The 16,819-nt window shown below is 45.0% G+C and overlaps 1 long non-coding RNA gene across 1 annotated transcript in view; it reads right to left on the bottom strand.

The window, feature by feature from the left end:
* Window positions 1–6,123: 6,123 nt before the first annotated feature.
* The window catches only part of LOC138570168 (uncharacterized), an 89,754-nt gene continuing 79,058 nt past the window's right edge, over window positions 6,124–16,819 (bottom strand). Inside the window, exons 2-3 of the long non-coding RNA XR_011303412.1 lie at window positions 9,019–9,084; window positions 6,124–8,924 (exon numbers count right to left, since the gene is read on the bottom strand). This is a non-coding gene — a long non-coding RNA (uncharacterized lncRNA). The remainder of the gene's footprint in view (window positions 8,925–9,018; window positions 9,085–16,819) is intronic.

Here is a 16,819-nt window from a genome sequence, read left to right as displayed (position 1 = left end):
GTTGATCAATCACAATGTCTATACAACTAGCCCACTCCTCACCTGATGATTCTGTGGGGTATGCAGTAGGTTCATCAGTAGAACTCTCCTTCTTCCTTTCTCTCCAGGCTGTTCTTGTTGATTTGGTGCCGGTCTTGCTCTTGGGTTTGAAGAGATAAGGACGGGCTCGCCTGGAGACCATTTTGCTTATAAGGCTATTTGCCCGGCAGCGGGGACTCCAGGGAGCCCACCCCAAACCAGGGAAAAGCTGGGTGAAAACCTGGTAGATCTTGTTAAGGTGGGTTGTGGTTGGTGCAGTTTGTGGAGTAATCCAGCAATGGAAATGGTGTGGGTAATTATCGCCTACAATTCCCAGGATGCACTGGGGTGGTGCAGTAGTAGTCAATTGCCAATTCTGGGGAATGACTACAATGACCAGCATGCATTGGTGTCACCATTAGAGCTCCGAGGTTGTCAAAGCAGTGGCCCAGGTGGCGTGTGGATAACACGCGGCAAGAATAGCCCAGCAGAGGAAGGAGGGGCCGTGAGAGAGAAACGCAGGAATGCAGCAACAGACGTCGCTCACAAAGAACAATGAAGGCTGCAAAACCCGCCCGGAGCGGGATTAAGCACAGCAGGAGAAGGAGGGGCCGTGAGGGAGGCTCACACGGCAACAGCAGCAGACGCTGAGCACAGCAAAGGAAGAAACACGCTCAGAGTGGGAGGAGGCAAAGAAGGAGCCGCTCGAAGTGGAAAGGAAAGCTACTTACAAATGACAAACAAGGCAGTGGAAAAAGCGGGGAAGGAAGTGAGAAAGTTGCAACGCACGGGTGCTTCTCATTGGCAGGTCTTTAAGGCAGCTACTGAAGGAAGACTAGAACGCACCGTACGATGAACAGAACAGTTCAGTCTTTCTTCCATATCGCCCATCTCCTCCATAGCTTCCACGGGCGATATGTGACAGTCTGCTGTATCTTTCTTGGCTTCCAAAAGTTCAGTCACTCCTCTAGTTTTCAGTTATAATTATGTTGCTCGTTCCATACTTTTCACACACAGTTATCTTTAGATTTCTTCATACAATATTGCCGCTTGCAACCTTGGTTCTAACACAGGCTGGTCTGGTATCAAGTCTCTCTTAATCACTGGCTGTGCTGTCTTTACTGGTGCTGCTTTGTTGTAGGATCCAAGGACAATACCACAGCAACAACCACAGCAACAACCATTCCTCCTGCCTTGGTTATCGACGCGGGAGAACCCCAGGGAGCTCCGACACACAATGCAGGTTTCTTCAGCTTTAGTCCCTAATTTTCTAAGGTTCACAAATGTAACTGTGTGAAAAGGTCAAGGGCACTTCCCTCCTTGCAAACCTCGCTGGTCTCGCCGTCATTCTCCTTGTATTAAACTACCAACTTGGAACTGTTGCTTCCTTGTGTGCTTTGCCTTGCTCAGAGTGTGCTTTCATGCTCTGCCTTTATCCGTGTGGGGAAGTGTGATGGAAGTCAGGTGTGGGTAATGATCAGTAATTGCCTGACCTTGCCTGACCATTGTATTGGGACATATCAGGTATACGGCTCTAGTGTTAGTCTGTTTTCGCTCAAGGTGAACTGTCCATAAAAAAGGTTTTTGTGTCAGGAAAGGTGGGGGTTGAGCTCCTAAGTATCCTCGTAGGATGGGTAAAGGGTGTTACAGCGAAGGGGATACCACATCTCACCATCTGGTGTCCCACTCCCATTTCACAAAGATCCCCCATCCAGGTGGTCCGCCTGCACTGGTCCACCCCCAGTAACTTGATCCAAAAGCGATGACTGTATCCTGGACACCTAGATGACAGATCCCTGGGGACTAGCAGGTGAGACACCTTCAGATTTCTCACAGTGCTCACTGCTAAGAATGTACAAAGCTATTTATTTAAATTAACATGGATTGAAAGTGAAAGTGCAAGTGGTGGATAAACCAACAGCAAATGTACAGTAAATGTAACAAGATTTTGTATATTTCTGATGTCAGCAAGAGTACAGCAGCACTCATGGACATCTTCTGGGTGTGTGGTCAGCAGGCCAACATGCACCTCCCACCATCATGGAGAGGCATATGTTTGTTAATGACTTTGCATTCAGCCATTATCATGGTTCCTCAGGCCCACCTGGCCATAGCACCCAGAATTGTCGCATCATCATCCAAATGGCCCTAATCCCAACCCCCACAAGGGAAGAGAAAGAAGTACTCACTGAGAAAACAGCAAAAAACCGCAAAGAAGGTCAATTTATCAGTCCGAAGATTCTGCAAAACTGCAGAAAGAATTCCAGATAAATACCATCTGTATACCAAAACGGAGGTGTTCTTCTCCTTCCTCCTGCTACCACGGGTCCAGGCCGCAGCCAACGCAAAATGCAAAGTGGCTACAGATCGTGAGGTGGGTGATGATCCAGTTGGCGAACGATACTGAGCAGGGGTTGAACGTGATCAAGACTGGGTTGCATGCGATCCGGTTGATGAGTCACAAGAACTGGTAGATTCACGATATATATTAATGGCCAAGGAAGGGGGGCTGTGCAAAAAAACTCAGACTATTGTGTTGCACAAACATCCCTCCACCCCCAAATGATGCAGAAAATGCATCCCTGTCACACATCATAGGGGCTCTCCACAAGTCGAAGACCGGCATGGCAACTGAAACAGGAGTGGAAGCTGAATATTGGTTCGACACGCTGTTCTCGTGGGGACCAACATGGCTCGGAGTAGTGGTGGAAAAATTGGTTCCTATCATTGTGCTCTTGCTGGTGCAGTTCTGCACGTGCCAAATGATACTCTGGTGCTGCGTAAAGACACTCCCGAACTGTGCCATGATGATGGTCTTCATAGGGGCAGGTAGAACTCCTCCTAGTACAAAGAATGGGCCTGATCAAATAGATGATTCAAACAAGCAGCGTATAGTAAGGCTCGAACGACCTATAGATCCCCCTGGTACTCTGACTTTAACCCCATCGGACCCAGGAAATTATGCTGAGCACTGGGTTGAACGAGCTGGAGATAGGGCTTCCCTTTATCTCACATGTACCCCAGGGAAGTATGCCCAAGATAGGGGGGGTGTTTACGTCATGTGTGCTGCGTGTGGCTACCCAAGGATGACAATTGTAGAGCTTGGGAAGCAGCGGGGTTAGTTAACGGAGGATTAAAAAAAGGGGGAAACGTTCTGGTGCACGTTCAGGTCCCATGTCCCCCAAACGATTTACAGTGTGGAAAATATAATAATGTGCAAGGAAATGCATGGGCGCGACTCCAGGAGGGTAGGGCACGTGACACAGGAATAACACATATAGTATTTTTAAATAGTCATGGAGACGTAGGTAGGCTCCAGCATAAGGTATGAGTAATGTTAGAGTGTAATAAGTGAACTGTAGTGTATAACTATGTAAATGTAGATCCTGGTCCACGCCGCAAGAAAGAGGTCGACAGGCCAGACACATAAAATGCAATTGTCTCGTGTTTCAGGCTTGCGAAACCCAAAAGGAATGTCAATGGCCATGCATAGACAGGGCTGTGCTCCTCCCACGAGGGCTAGCCCATGGGAGCTGGGACAGAGATAGCGAGCTGCCAAAGGTCCGGCCTGGATTTAGGACCCTAGCGCTCCCCAGAATGATGACCGTCTCTTTGAACTGCCAGATTCCCACAAACAAGATTCCTGAATCCATCTGAGTGTGGCTGATTAGTGGGGTTTCCAAGAGGCCGAGGCGGTGCTCCCAGGTGGGGCAGCTGACAAGGGGGGAGCCAGGAGGGATACTTCCTGTCATTTATACTGCGAGGAGAGCATAGTAAGGCCAACAAATGTAGTACTGCAACGGGGAGGTACGATGGGGGAACCCGTGTGTCTGGGCTGAAGAGACACTCTTATTTATTCTAAAGGGACGATTTGATCTTGCGAGTATTTGGTGAGCTCATGTTAATGACCAGTTGCATGCCATGTGACTATTACCTGTCTGCATTCATTGAACTAACCCAGTGAGCTCCGTGGCAGTTAGGTTCTACTGCACCCTCTGTCACCTTTTTCCTTTCTGTATACATACTAAATCTAGTTTCCTTACAAAGAGGTGCACCAGGCTTTTTTCCTTAGAGGATTGTTTTCTTTGGCATGGTTGTCTGGTGGTTGGGGTGGAAACAGTTGGGATGACACTTTTGTTTGGCTACAGCCTCTTTGTTGGCTGCGCACTGGAACCTCGATCATGTTCACTGGGGGCGAAGGACCCACTGCTGGTGCCAAGCACCTTTCTAGAGTGGAGATGCAGAGAAAAGCACTTATCTTCTCCCTGGAGTCACAGGATTGGGCTTCCCAGCATCTTAGAAGTCCAGAAGCAGCTAGAACCCATTTCACAGCCTTGAGAAACCGTAGAGCCAGTTCAACCATGCTCAGTGCACTTTGGGCCACTCAACGACTAGTGTCACTGCTTTTGGTATCTTTGAACCTCTTTTTTGTTGCCATTCAGGCACCGACTGAACTGATTGAAGCAGACTGCCTCATTTCAACCACATTGCGGTCTCAATTCCTAGGATGCAAATTATTTGAAGGCTGCCTCAAACATTTGGAAGTCGTTGACTCAACCCAACGTGAGCATGCAAATCAAACCCACTCGATGCTTAATCGCCAGTGGGACGACTTGAACGTCTCGACATTGACTCGATCGCAGTAATGGGACCTACAAGCTCGGCTCAACGCTGTGGAGCACCCAAGACAAAAATTGTGAAGAGGCCGTGCCCCTCTGGTCCACTTTAAGGGACCATAGTGACTTTTGAGCCCCTTTTTTAAAAAAAACTTTTTGAGAACATATCCTTGAACACTGACTGCAGCTGCAATATTTTGCCTGAACACCACTGCTTATCAATTTAGAGTGCCCTTTCTCATCAACATCTCTGTGTTTCTCATACAGGGGTGGGTAATTAATGCTTTTAATCAATTCTTTGCCATTACTGTTTTTTAAATTCCCTATTTTTACAGAACCTTGACTGGACATTCTGTTATTTTGGTACCACCATACTCTTGTTGTTTGTGTTGCAACTGTGTAGCTCGCACACACCTCCTATATAGCCTGCTCTCGTCCCACATTACTGTCAGGGTAGATTTCTCTTTACAGCACATTTCCTTCCATTTCTATGGACCTCCAAACTTTTTGCTTTTACTTTTGAACCTGACCTGCTCTTGTTGCAGTGCAGTAAATCCTTTAGCTTCACTACCCTGGATTTTGCTCATTTGTCATGTGGAAACTGATTTGCCCTTCAGGCTGTCAGTATTGGGAAACATTGTTCCCTTAGTCTTATTACTTTGTTGGCACTTTTGGTAACTTTTATCACTTTGGTAACTTTGTATCATTGTACAATGCATCTTGCAATGCAGTACAATGGAGTATACTTTTTGTTTTGCCCTAGACTAACACTCAGAGGATTTATGGTTACTTCAGGTGTGCCTAAGGAACAAGCTGGTGGCAGAAGGTACTTTTTGCTATCTTGTAGTGTAATTTACTTTAGACTTACTGCGTTTGGCTACTAACTGTGGCTAGTGCCCAAACATGGCCGTGCCACATGGTTTATCGTATCTCCCTCGGCAATCTTGTCCTTTACCATTCTTCCTGGCCTATGAAGCTAGGAAAATCCTTACATCAACTTCCAGCGCCCGTGAATGTGGAGGCTTATTGGCGGGCTGCTGCAGGGCCATGGGTGTTTACTGCCAGGAAGTTGGTTGGAACTGTCTGGTCCCAATCCACAAACTGGTTTTGTTGTGTCTGAGTGGTATTCATGAGCTGCGCCACCAGTGGTCCTGATTGGACCGCTGCTGGGGTGTGTGTGGCCCAGATCTGTCATTGGCTAGTGGAAGTCTCAGCTCTTACCTGGCTTTTTGGATAAGAAGAGGACGCCTGCACCCACTCTAGAGAGATCCTGGAAGAAACTGAAGGAGCCAAGTAGCCTGTCCAGTGGCAAGACTGGCATGGGAAGGGGTGTGGTTATGATAGCCAGAGAGGGAAGGTAGGCCTCGAGAAGGGTCCCACCATCTTCTTTGCTGCTAGTGCTTTCTTCCCTTTTCTGCTGTAAGGAAACCATTGTATCAACAGTAAGAAGACAGACACAAGGGATCACAGTTCAAGGGTGTTTATTGAAGTTAACAATAGTTTGAAAAACACCTATCTAATCCTAAATCTAAAGATGGGAGCAAGCTACGACCATCAAATAATAATAACACAGTCCTAGTGGTGTCTTGTCAAAATAAAAGGGCCTATAATAAAAAATCCATTCTCAATCATTACCTCTAAATACAAATACTGTGGGAAACAATGTTATGTAAAAGAAAAGTGTTCAGGAAATCATATGTCAGGATATTGAAGCCGTAGGCTTCCCTTCCCCACATTTCAAGACGGCATACTCGTGCTTAGCACAGTCTCTGGCTTCTCTAGAACAAGGGTGTAGTTCAAAACTTCAACATCATAGCCTTCTATGCCAAAGTCTCTTTGCCATTCAGAGTCTCCTCTTTTAGAGGGCCTGATGCAACAAACAATAACGTTCCTTTTCTTTTAATATTTCGCATCTACACAAGTTTCTTTGGATTTTCATGTATTCAATTTCACGAGTGCTTCACTGTTCACCCCAGATCCCTCTCTGGTGGGCTCAGATCCACTTTGACACAAAATCTTCAATCAGTCTCCCTCCGCCTGGCTCGGACCATTGCTTTAACACAAAGATTTCAATTGATCTCCTTCTGCCGGACTTGGACCAACTTTATCTACTTTGCCATCATCTTTCTTTACTGTATCAACATCGAAGACTTTCGATTGTGCACAGGATTGTGCTTGACCCGTCACAGGACCACTTCGATTCACAATTCTTTGTCTCTCTTTCACTTTTGGCACCTCTTAGCTGGATACCTTACAGAGACCTTCAAATGAGCACACATGTGGTGCCGGACCACTCTGTCAAAGGTATTGTATCTTGGTTTCAAAGTTCAGTCACTCATCTGCAGCTCAACTTTACTTAGGCTTCCCTCAGTCGGCTCGAATCTGAGTTGGTTTCAACAGTTTATTTTAGACACCTTCCATCACAACTCCCATTTATCTTTCTATGTTGCTGTTTTCTAGAACTACAGGTTCCACAATGCAACAGTCACTTGTTAGAATAATTATTTGAGATGTCACAAACCGCGCTCTCTTCCATTGTACACAAGAATTCACTGGTTGTCTTGGCCTTCCTTTTTATCAATCTTGGTCTTACGTAGGGGCCTCCGGTGCCGGCCTTGCTCCTCCCCAACTCCGTCGTTCAACCGGGAGGGAACTGGGCAGCCTCCAGGCACCCATGGCAAGTAAACACACACAGTTCAATGTGGGGGCGAAGGGTTTGGAAGCCTTCACTCTACACCTCCACCTCTTCTGCCTGGCAGTCCTTCCGGGAGCTCCTGCTCTGCTCCACATCCGTCCCTTCAGCAGTCAGTCTGGGGCTTAAAAGGATCTGGGGTTCTGCTCTTTGCTCTGTGGCTCCCCTTTACCAGTGCTGGGTCTGTCCCACTACTTTCTCCCAGTGCTTGGGCTTCAGGTACGATCTTCTGCCGGACTCAGCCTTGCAGCCTCTCTCCTGGTATCCCAAGAGCAACTGACCCTTATTGCTCAGCAGCCTTCCTTTATACACCTGGAAGATGTTAACAGGCTGCAGGTGTTGGGTCAGGGTGGGGTCTGCCTTACCTTGCCTGAATCCATTAGTGGGAGAGTCTACTATCAAGGTGTGATAGTCTCTCTGATTCCTAGGGGGTTTTCCTTGGTAATACTTATACTCTTAGTCCCTCTCTTCTTCGTCTCAGTCTTTGGGTATTTCAATAGGGGAATGGGATTATGGGAATTGTGGTGTTCTACAAAAAAGGGATACAGATGTTGTAGGTTTTTTTGTCAGGAAAGGGGTTTGAATGTAGGGTTGTTGAAAAGTGGGTTTCGAGGAAAGAGCGGTATAACTCTTGCACTGTAACTAAGCCTCGCAAGAAACAGCGCTGCGATGCCTCTGGGCTGTTTTGCGCGCTATATAAATAAAAATAAATAAATAACTCATGTTGAAATTTAGGGATGGGTTTGTTTTCCCTGATGGTTTCGCCTTTTCATTACAGAAAGGTATTGGGTATGATGGGACTCTGTTGACAATATCCCAGGACAACTGAGGGGATGTCAGGTAAGAGTATCGGAACTGGAGGAATACCATGTCTCACCTGAGGGTTTTGTTTAACAATTAAAGACAATGGGGTACAATTAAAGGCTTAGAGATTCATCCCCATTAAACAACTTACGTATATTTCTCAATTATAGGAATCTCATAAGCCTATGTTAGAGTCGACAAAAACCTTGCGTCACAATCTCTCAGCAAATTCAAGATTGAAACTATAGCCATTAACAATAAGTTAAAATATCAAAATGTTATTAGGTCATTAAGACAATATTTTTTGTTAAAAAACAGACATCAGTTACCTAAAACAATGTTAAGAGAAGTAGTAAAGCAACAATTATAACATCATTACGGCAAAACAGTAACATAAAGTGCAGTTACAACTTCAGTGCAGTTTAATTATGAATTTTCTTTTTACACCTACGGATTAAAGTTTCTAAAAAACGTCTTAACGTTTATATCAAACTAACAATCCTGATCCTCAGGTCAGGTATACAAAAACGGTTCCCTTCTTTCAAGGGTTACTCGTTGGCAACATTAATTGCTCTCATGTAATGAATCCTACTAGTTAACCCAGTTAGGTTATAATGTTGCTAAATTGCACTTAACTTTACAGAGTCATCAAACCCAACATGTTTCATTCTATCTTAATCATTTTAATTTTGATGAAAACTTCTTCATGGGAAACTTGACCAAGCAGAAGAAAAATAATCAAATACGTTCTTTCTTGTCTTGAAAGATTTCAAGGCACTTGGATCTTCTCCACCCTAAGGGAAAACAACACACATGGTACAGCTATTAATTATGCTGTACTTACAACTACCAAAGCTACGGAGTATAAGTCGCCAACTATTGGCTCACCTTTTGAAAGTTGTTGGTTCAACCATTCGTCGGTTAGGTAGACGTGTCTCCTCTGTAGACATCCATCTGTCAAAACAATACATACAATTCGTCAACCACTTCTAAAACTGCCAATTCATTAGTGTGTAGATTAACCAGATCGGTACATAGTGTTTTCTTGATGTTCAAATAACCTTGCTATAATGTCTGTAAAATCTTGTAGGTACACATAACAGGCTATATAGTTGGTCTGCCTTGTACAGCCCACATTTTTCTCTCAGCAGCCAAGAGGTAACCTGCTTTGCCTTATCGAGGTAAACATGTTGATACAGCTTATACCCCCTTAAAAATCAATCTCGTATCCTTTAATGCTTTTCATCCAGTTTGTATCATATGGGAATTACTCATTTCTCATCGGGAGAGTCGCGTCCTTAAGGTGTGACTCAGTACACCGTTTTACAGCGTGACTTTCGTTTGCATACTGCTACACGTTGTGTATAATTTCTGTCACGTTAGCCCTTCTTAAATATTAGGTGCGTCGCTGGCACACTAGAGATAGAACAGAGGAAAACAGATATTAACACGTTGCGGCAAAACGTTCCATAATCTATGTTTACCTTCGATATTTTTATAATATGTGCATCTCGCGCGCTTGGCATTATACTAACGCCAAAAGGGGACTGGTCATGCCGTTAATTCCTGTCTACAACCCCTTTCCTTAATCAAGCGTTCTCAAAGGCTTCAACCTTGCAGTATCAATGATCAATATAGTCCAATCACGTCCGCATTTATTGGCTAGATAGCTCCATTGGATAACAACATTTTTGTTATCCAAAAATAGCCACAGCTCGTTCCTGACTACTACACCTTGCGGCAGAGACCCTGATCTTACATATTCGATCATGATCGAACCGTGTAGCTCTGTACAGATTAGTCTTTTCTTCAGTTGTAATAATTCATCCCAATTACTATGGTTGGCTACAAAAGAGGGTGTGTCCCCCATAGTCCCCAAGGACCCCCTGCCCAGGTGACCCTCCCACTCTCTCCTCCGCCCTCAGGGTAGGTATCCAAGAGAGATGGCCCTTCTCTGGCCACCTGAACAAAGGATCCCCGGGAATAGCCTGGGAGAAGCGCCTCAGGATTCTCACACTACCCCCTCCATTGCAAAATATTAAAAAAAAACATAAATGTAAAGACTGTAACCTTGTATGCAAGAAGAAATCAGTATAAATCTGGTAAACCCAGTAAGTACTCCAAAGTCTGCGCAGTCAGAAACTCATTTAAAAGCTATCTTTATTTTTACAAATTCATGAAACTCTAGATCAATAAAAAAAACAATGTATTAAATGGGAGGAAAAATGTGCATGTTACTGTGCTCCATTGAGACCACTAGTATTTGATCGCACATCTCATGCAACAAATCATTCAACTTCCTTTTAGTGGATACATTTCAAATCTTTTGTTTATGAAAAAAGGTGAAATCATTGTGTTCCGGCCCACAGCAAGCATATGTGTATGATTCTCTCTTGGTATTCTGGCCTTCATCAGGATGAAAAAAACACAGCCACTGTGCCAAAAATAGATTTCCATATAGATGACAAAACACTGTGTGAAGGAGACAGCAACGCAAGGCTGACAACATTTTGATTATTGTTCAAAACATGGCAGTTAATTAAATAAAAAATGATATCAAAATGCCTCACTATCCCTACTCTGATGAGGATTACCTGCCTAACAAAACTAAAGGGAAACACTCTTAACATAAGATGTCTGGCCCTCACACTAACCATCAAATATAAAAGAAAACATATGGCTATTCAATTAACATCAATAATGATATTCACAGTTTCTTAAAAACCTTTTAGCAAACTGGGTAAACTCCTTTCATTTATTTATTTTTACATTTACAGCAATGCACAAAACGCAGAGGCATCTAGGCGCTAGTTACAGTGAATGCGGTAAACAGTCCCAGATGTGCTGGACTAAGCATTAAGGTTGGTAGATTTTGAATGCATGCTACGGAAAGCTACGCCTCAGGGTACGGGGGGCTACGTCAGGTGTGCAGGTATGCATAGAATAACATTTGAGTAGGTGCACATTGGGGTAAAGCCACGCCTCATGGTATGGGGCTATGTCAGGTGTGCAGGTATGCATAGAAAAACAACATTTGAGTAGGTGCACATTCTGGTAAAGCCAGGCCTCATGGTACAGGGCTACGTCAGGTGTGCAGGTATGCATAGAATAACAACATTTGAGTAGGTGCACATTCTGGTAAAGACACGCCTCATGGTACGGGGGCTACATCAGGTGTGCAGGTCGGCATTACAGTTACAAGTTCGGAAGTAGTGAAATAGTTACAAAGGTAGGGTATTCAAGCAGTTGCGGTGCTGAGCAAGGTTCAAACATGAGTCTGCCTGTAAAGGCTTAGAGGATGTGCCCCTCTTGCAGGGTCAAATTGTTCATGGTGGGCATGAGGGGCATAACAAGCATGATGGGGAGCAGTAGTATAGTATATTGTCAAAAGCACGCCGGGAAAGCCTCACCCGGTGACAGGGGCTACATTGGGAGATGTAAGGAACTCATGGTGGCAAGAGTAGAGACTGACACAAGTGATCACAATTCAAGGGTGTTTATTAAACTGTATAATGGTTAAGAAAAACACATAATCTAACCCTAAATCTAAGATGGGAGCAAGCTACGACCATCAAATAATAATAAGGCAGTCCTAGTGGTGTCTTGTCAAATAAAAAGGGCCTATACTAAAAATCCTATTGCCAATTCTTACAGCTAAGTTACAAAATAGTGTGGGATAATGTTCACAAGAAAAGAAAGAAGTGTTCACCAAATGATAAGATGGGATGGTATGGCTGGGTCTCCCCTCCACAAGCTTTTTTAACACGGGACAAGGCAGGATCTTTGAGCACAGCACACTCATGAGCCTCACCAGCACAAGGAAACAGTTCTTTTCAACGATGTCAGAACCTTCTGGGGCCAAGTCTCCTTTTCTGCAAAAGTCTCTTGCCTTAGAAGTCCGGCCGTACCAAAACAATAAACAAACAAAAGTTCCTTTGGCAATCTTTTCACATTGGGCGACTGCTCCTCACCCCTTGGATCCCCTCAGTCGGACTCTGATCCTTTTTGCAACGTCAGCCTCCCTCAATCGGGTTCACTACGGCCTTTCACTCAATTGCTTAACAATCTCAGTATCCATTGTGCTAACTATCCATTGTGGACATACCTCAGCCGGGTTCACACTTGTCAGTTCACAATTCTCAATTTGCAGGCCTCCCTCTGTCGGGTTCACATTTGCCACAGTTCACAAAAAAACTCTCATGTGTCAAAGACTTTTGAGTCTACGAGGGGTTTTGCTCAACCCTCGTAGGACCACTTTAACAGTTTACACGAGCCTCTCCCGGGGCCTTTTGGTCTTCATAGTTCCACCACAAATATAGCCCCAAAAAGGCTTCAGTCAGAGTCCTTTGAATGAGCGCCTGTGATGCCTGACCACTCTGCTTTTGAACCTTTTCCTTAGGTTTCTTTAAAGTTCAATTACAGGGGTTCTTTGTTCAAACAAGGTTGCCACCCGCAACCTTGGGCCCAGCACAGTTCGGTTTCACTATCTGTCTTTTCCGACTCATCAGCTGTGCTGAACTGTTGGAGTCTCTTGTCTCGGGAGTCGGCACCACAGTGGCAAGCGCTTCTCCCCGCTTTGATTAACAGCGGGTGGGCCCGTGTGTCGTTGACACCTGTCACACCACACGCCAGCTGGACTTCCCGGGCTTATCGTTTCCCTTTCGGAGACTTCGCGGGTCTGCGGTGAAAAGGGCAAGGGCAATTTCCTCCTTGTCATCCCTCCAGGTCTTTCCGTCTTTCTCCTCCATTTGAACTGCCGGTCTGGAATGGCTGCTTCCTCGTGCGTTCAGCCTTGATCAAAGTGTGATTTCAAGATCCGCCTTTTATCCCAGAGAGAATGGAAAGGGCAATCTGGTGTGCATAGTTTTTGTCAATTACCTGACTCTACCTGACCCTTTTGTAGGGACATGTCAGGTAAACGGCTTGGTTGTTAGGCTGTTGTCTGTCACAGTGTAGGAAAGTGTTTATGTTGGAAAGGGTGTAGGGGTAGAATTTCTGAATATCCTACGGGATATTATGGGGAAAAGGTGTTATAGGAAAGGGGGTACCGCATCTCACCCGTCGGTGTCCCACTTACACTCCCCGAGGACCCCCCCATCTAGGTGATCCTCCCACAATGGCCCACCTCAGGAACTGGATCCAAGAGCGATGGCGTGTCCTGCCCACCTGGATGACAGATCCCTGGGGACTAGCAGGTGAGACACGTTCAGGATTATCAGAGTGAGCAACATGTCAGTTGGTAAGCTGTGATATAACAGGGGTAAGGCAGTTACAGTGTCTGCAGTTACGGTACATTTGCAGTGAGTCATGAACAAATGAAGCCTGGGCCAGCTTCTGGGTAAACATAAGGGCTATCAGAAGAATGCAGTAATGACAATTGGATGGTGCGATTAATAAATCAAGGTCTGTGGTGTATAACCTGGCAGTGTATGCATGAGAGGGTCCATACCTTGGTGTGATGATGCCTGTCACACCACTAGCCAGGCACAGAGAGTCTCCTGCTTTGTTCATTCGCCTTCTCCATGAGGCGCTGCCGGCTTCCCATGCTGGCTTGTCGAAGCTGTCGAAGCTGTGTGTGGATGGAAATCAGTAGCCAATCCGGATTGCAGGTGGGTTGGACTTCGAACTGGCCATAGATGTGATGCTTTAACTTAGAAATGGTGGTGGCCATCTTCAGTTGGATCACAGGCTTCATCTCCCGCTTACCGGATGTAGCGCGAAGCTGTGTTTTGCCATTTCAACAAGTCTGGTATTGTAGATCACGCAGATGCTGCATATAAGTATTTTAATAAGCATGGTAGAGTGGTTCACACAGGGTGTGTTTGGGTCAGTATTACATACCCAGTTGGCAGAATGCGGTGGGATGAAGCAGCTGGTCATTTCTACCAAGGTTTTAGGATGGATCACGCTGGGGGTTGCACAGACAGGCTCCTGCCTTGTCCATTTGCCTTCTCCATGAGGCGCTGCCGGCTTCCCCTGCCGGGTCGTCAGAGTTGTAGGTGTATGGCTAATCAGTAGTCAATCCGAAATGTAGGTGGGCTTGACTCCGAACTGGCCATAGATGTGATGCTTTAACTTAGAGGTGGTGGCAGCCATCTTCAGCTGGAGCACAGGCTCCATTTCCAAAGTGGGTTTTTCGACAAAATTGCATCTTCCGCTTACTGGATGCGTTTGGAAGTTGCGTTTGGGCATTTCTCACGATTCAAAATGTATTCACCTTCAATATCCACCACAAGAAATAAGGAAATCCACATAGATAGCAAAGATGATTGTCGAAAGCGGCTGTCTGAAGGTAGAGTGTGTGAATTCGAGAACACGGTGCGGCTTGACAATATTTCACATTTGAGAGGTCCTTTCCTCTATTCTGAGCAGCGAGTGGGGAGTTGCAAGCCCAGAGTGTTTGTGTCCTGTGTCTCTGCGTCTTGGTCAGAGGCTTGGCAAAGAGAGTCGGGCTACAAGCAACAAGCAAAGTTGCAGCAGACTCTTTCATATAATGTGAGATATACAGTGAGATATACAGTGAGACTGGAGTGAGGAGACCGCCTGAGAAGCCTGTCAGTAGGGCTCTGAGCTCCGAGCTCTGAGCGAAGGAGGGTAAGACCCCCGGCTAAATTATCTGCTCTTCTCTCTCTGTTCTGACTCGCCTGCCCGCCCGCCAACACCTCCGTGGGTTGAAGTCTTTGGTAGCCTTTTTGAAACTTGTGTCGGGAGTGAGCAATAGAGCGGCTGCGCTACTATTGAACTAACTTCGCGTCTCCCTGAAAACAAAAAACCTCAAATTAATGGCCGTTGCAGTAGCTGACCCCATCGGCCGATTCTGTACTTCTTATTTGCTTATTTGCTTACACCTTACACCCTACCACAAACCCCACTCTTTGTAAGCTACTTGGCTGTTTCCTGCTTGTCCAGCCTGGTTGAGCTCAACTTGTCTAGCTCTGCGGGAAGGGAACAGCTTTCAAGCCTGGTGAAGAGGCGAACTGCGAAAGGGGACCTCAGAGTGCAGACATCGGACTGCTTTGATCCATATAAACCATAGTAGTCGGCCACAATTTACATACAGTGTTCCTGGGGACTGCGGGGCATTGCCACTTGGCTTCTCCCTTTGACCCAGGAGCAAACTAAGAATACCGGACACCGGGTCAAAGAGGTTCCACTAGATACGACAACAGAACCACAACGTATTACAACGTATTACTTAAAGAAACCCATTATATTGTTCCCGACTAAAGGAGTAAGTCACCCTGAACAGGATGCGGTCCAGTCTGCGTAGCGGAATCGGACCACACGCAGCAGACGCATTGGTGAGTGAATTACTTTCCATCCACCTATCGGACCAAACGGACTGCAATGAATTTACAGAACACAACGTAACACCGATATTACAAAACACTGGCTCGGTGTAAACCGTATTACCCATACCTGAATGCGACACTGCGAGAATTCAAGCGAGAGAATGAAATAAAAACAAAACAACAACTAAACCTAGACGACCTGCCTGAATGCGAGAATGCTCTTTCAGAAAATATTTGCCCCACTACTCAAATAAGCATGCAAAACCATGCTCTGACAGAACGGAGTACCAGACAAAAGAACTAGAAACTTCCAAAGTGGAACAAATAACGATAAATGAAACAAAAGAAAAACTGCAAGACACATTTAATACCATCAGCACTATGCCATTTAATTCCTAGAAATGGAAAGCAATACAAGAAAAACAAGTATGGCAAACTAAATATGCAAAAAGAGGAATTGAATTGCCAAATTTAAAAACAACTACGCTGACACAAACAAACATATGGAATGCCTTTCACTGACATATCTGAAATTGAAGATATAATGGCAAATCATGAAAAAAAGAAAGCAGATCTTTCATTCTGAGAGTAACACCAAGATAACAACATCATCAAAAGCAGATCTGTCCTCCCAATGGCAATTAAGGCTAGCGGACATAGCACGGAGCGACAGAGCCGATAAAGCTCAACTGACAGCAACAATGTTAGAAATTCTACTCAACAAACAAAAGAAAATCTACATATGGAAATAAAGCCGAGCCACGACTTGGAGTGCAAGTGCAACCAACAAAACCAAGAGCTAAGGAACATCGCGATGAAATGAGACTGACACAACCTGCAGTAAACAATACTGAGGAATGAAGTCGGTTTGAGATATCACAAACTCTGCAGATAACTACAAATATACCAGATGCAACGGTCGACAGATCTGAAATGGACACAAGGAAAGATCAAAAAGATAAAATTAGGAATTTACCTTTGCAAAATTCACAACAAACCAATAGCAACAAAGCCCTAAAGCAATAAGGTCATGAAACCTTTTCAATTTTCGAACAGAAAAAGAAAGGAGAGGCCAATAAAAACAATGCCGTAAGCATTGAACGAGGTAAAGCTTTCCCGGTAAAAAAGAAGAAGAATGCTAACAAAGGTTCAAGAGCATTTTTATGTAAACTAACACTGCCAGAGAAAACTGGAAAATTACAAGGAAAAAATGTTATTGCCATAAAAGAACTTTTTCCTCAGAAACTAAATAAAACCACTATCACGGATCAACCAATCAAGTTTACACTGGAAGAGTTAAGAGAACAAGAGGCCTTATTGAACTTATCCGTTTATGTACATGAAACATCTGAGCAGCCTAATAATCGAGACAAAACGGACCAATCTCTCTCTCAAAT

This window comes from Ambystoma mexicanum, chromosome 2q (assembly GCF_040938575.1).
Source record: "Ambystoma mexicanum isolate Mex_15411 chromosome 2q, UKY_AmexF1_1, whole genome shotgun sequence".
Taxonomy (NCBI): Eukaryota; Metazoa; Chordata; class Amphibia; order Caudata; family Ambystomatidae; genus Ambystoma; species Ambystoma mexicanum.
Note: the sequence above shows the minus strand (reverse complement) of the source record. Positions and strands in the feature narration are given on the sequence as shown.